Raw genomic sequence first — 2,500 nt, 5'->3', positions numbered from 1 at the left:
TTTTTTCAACTTATCAATGAATTTACTTGAGTTAAGAAGTAAAAGAGGTCTAAAGTTAATGGTTTTGAGCACCTACAGCCAAACCACACTGGACATGCCCAATCTCGTCTGATCTTGGAAGATATGCAGTGTTGGGACTGGTTTGTACTTGGATGGGAGACTACCTAGGAATCCCAGGTTCTGTAGGTAATTTTATACTGCCATAACATTCTTTTCTATTACATTTTACATTTAATTTTTTCAACTTATCAATGAATTTACTTGAGTAAAGAAGTAAAAGAGGTCTAAAGTTAATGTTTTTGAGCACCTACAGCCAAACCACAGTGGACATGCCCAATCTCGTGTGATCTTGGAAGCTATGCAGTGTTGGGCCTGGTTAGTACTTGGATGGGAGACCACCTAGGAATCCCAGGTGCTGTAGGTAATTTTATACTGCAATAACAGTCTATTACATTTTACATTTCATTTTTTCAACTTATCAATGAATTTACTTGAGTAAAGAAGTAAAAGAGGTCTAAAGTTAATGTCTTTGAGCACCTACAGCCAAACCACACTGGACATGCCCAATCTCGTCTGATAAAGGAAGCGATGCAGTGTTGGGCCTGGATGGTACTTTGATGGGAGACCACCTAGGAATCCCTAGTGCTGTAGGTAATTTTATATAGCCATAACATTCTTTTCTATTACATTTTACATTACATTTTTTCAACTTATCAATGAATTTACTTGAGTTAAGAAGTAATAGCGGTATAAATTTAATGCTTATGGGCACCTACAGCCAAACCACACTGGACATGCCCAATCTCGTCTGATCTTGGAAACTATGCAGTGTTGGGCCTGGTTAGTACTTGGATGGGAGACCACCTGGGAATACCAGGTGCTGTAGGTAATTTTATACTGCCATAACATTCTTTTCTATTACATTTTACATTTAATTTTTTCAACTTATCAATGAATTTACTTGAGTTAAGAAGTAAAAGAGGTCTAAAGTTAATGGTTTTGAGCACCTACAGCCAAACCACACTGGACATGCCCAATCTCGTCTGATCTTGGAAGCTATGCAGTGTTGGGCCTGGTTAGTACTTGGATGGGAGACCACCTGGGAATACCAGGTGCTGTAGGTAATTTTATACTACCATAACATTCTTTTCTATTACATTTTACATTTCATTTTTCAACTTATCATTGAATTTACTTGAGTTAAGAAGTAAAAGAGGTCTAAAGTTAATGTTTTTGAGCACCTACAGCCAAACAACACTGGACATGCCCAATCTCGTCTGAACTTGGAAGCTATGCAGTGTTGGGCGTGGGTAGTACTTGAATGGGAGACCACCAGGGATTACCATGTGCTGTAGGTAATTTTATACTGCCATAACATTCTTTTCTATTACATTTTAAATTTAATTTTTTCAACTTATCAATGAATTTACTTGAGTTAAGAAGTAATAGAGGTCTAAAGTTAATGTTTTTGAGCACCTACAGCCAAACCACACTTTACATGCCCAATCTCGTCTGATCTTGGAAGTTATGCAGTGTTGGGCCTGGTTAGTACTTGGATGGGAGACCACCTGGGAATACCAGGTGCTGTAGGTCATTTTATGCAGCCATAACATTCTTTTCTATTACATTTTACATTTCATTTTTCAACTTATCATTGAATTTACTTGAGTTAAGAAGTAAAAGAGGTCTAAAGTTAATGTTTTTGAGCACCTACAGCCAAACCACACTGGGCATGCCCAATCTCGTCTGATCTTGGAAGCTATGCAGTGTTGGGCCTGGTTAGTACTTGGATGGGAGACCACCAGTGATTACCAGATGCTGTAGGTAATTTTATACTGCCATAACATTCTTTTCTATTACATTTTAAATTTAATTTTTTCAACTTATCAATGAATTTACTTGAGTTAAGAAGTAATAGAGGTCTAAAGTTAATGTTTTTGAGCACCTACAGCCAAACCACACTGGACATGCCCAATCTCGTCTGATCTTGGAAGCTATGCAGTGTTGGTCCTGGTTAGTACTTGGATGGGAGACCACCTGGGAATACCAGGTGCTATAGGTAATTTTATATAGCCATAACATTCTTTTCTATTACATTTTACATTACATTTTTTCAACTTAGCAATGAATTTACTTGAGTTAAGAAGTAAAAGAGGTCTAAAGTTAATACTTTTTAGCACCTATAGCCAAACCACACTGGACATGGCCAATGTCGTTTGATCTTGGAAGCTATGCAGTGTTGGGAATGGTCAATACTTGGATGGGAAACCACCTGGGAATACCAGGTGCTGTAGGTAATTTTATACTGCCATAACATTCTTTTCTAGAACATTTTACATTTAATTTTTCAACTTATCATTGAATTTACTTGAGTTAAGAAGTAAAAGAGGTCTAAAGTTAATGTTTTTGAGCACCTACAGCCAAACCACACTGGACATGCCCAATCTCGTCTGATCTTGGAAGCTATGCAGTGTTGGACCTGGTTAGTACTTGGATAGGA

The 2,500-nt window shown here is 37.5% G+C and overlaps 3 non-coding genes and 6 pseudogenes across 3 annotated transcripts; all 9 read left to right on the top strand.

The window, feature by feature from the left end:
- Positions 1 to 70: 70 nt before the first annotated feature.
- Positions 71 to 189, top strand: LOC148451390 (5S ribosomal RNA; annotated as a pseudogene).
- A 116-nt stretch (positions 190 to 305) lies between these two features.
- On the top strand, positions 306 to 424 carry LOC148451389 (5S ribosomal RNA; annotated as a pseudogene).
- Positions 425 to 770: 346 nt separating this feature from the next.
- LOC148451388 (5S ribosomal RNA) lies at positions 771 to 889 on the top strand. The gene has a single exon (XR_015875175.1). It is a non-coding gene; the product is annotated as a 5S ribosomal RNA (ribosomal RNA).
- A 116-nt stretch (positions 890 to 1,005) lies between these two features.
- On the top strand, positions 1,006 to 1,124 carry LOC148451387 (5S ribosomal RNA). Its single transcript, XR_015874972.1, has one exon. It is a non-coding gene; the product is annotated as a 5S ribosomal RNA (ribosomal RNA).
- A 115-nt stretch (positions 1,125 to 1,239) lies between these two features.
- LOC148451386 (5S ribosomal RNA) lies at positions 1,240 to 1,358 on the top strand (annotated as a pseudogene).
- A 116-nt stretch (positions 1,359 to 1,474) lies between these two features.
- On the top strand, positions 1,475 to 1,593 carry LOC148451385 (5S ribosomal RNA). The gene has a single exon (XR_015875105.1). It is a non-coding gene; the product is annotated as a 5S ribosomal RNA (ribosomal RNA).
- A 115-nt stretch (positions 1,594 to 1,708) lies between these two features.
- LOC148451384 (5S ribosomal RNA) lies at positions 1,709 to 1,827 on the top strand (annotated as a pseudogene).
- Positions 1,828 to 1,943: 116 nt separating this feature from the next.
- LOC148451383 (5S ribosomal RNA) lies at positions 1,944 to 2,062 on the top strand (annotated as a pseudogene).
- Positions 2,063 to 2,412: 350 nt separating this feature from the next.
- LOC148451382 (5S ribosomal RNA) overlaps positions 2,413 to 2,500 on the top strand; it is a 119-nt pseudogene continuing 31 nt past the window's right edge.

Source organism: Taudactylus pleione, unplaced genomic scaffold (assembly GCF_031769625.1).
Source record: "Taudactylus pleione unplaced genomic scaffold, aTauple2 ptg001184l, whole genome shotgun sequence".
Lineage (NCBI taxonomy): Eukaryota > Metazoa > Chordata > Amphibia > Anura > Myobatrachidae > Taudactylus > Taudactylus pleione.
Note: the sequence above shows the minus strand (reverse complement) of the source record. Positions and strands in the feature narration are given on the sequence as shown.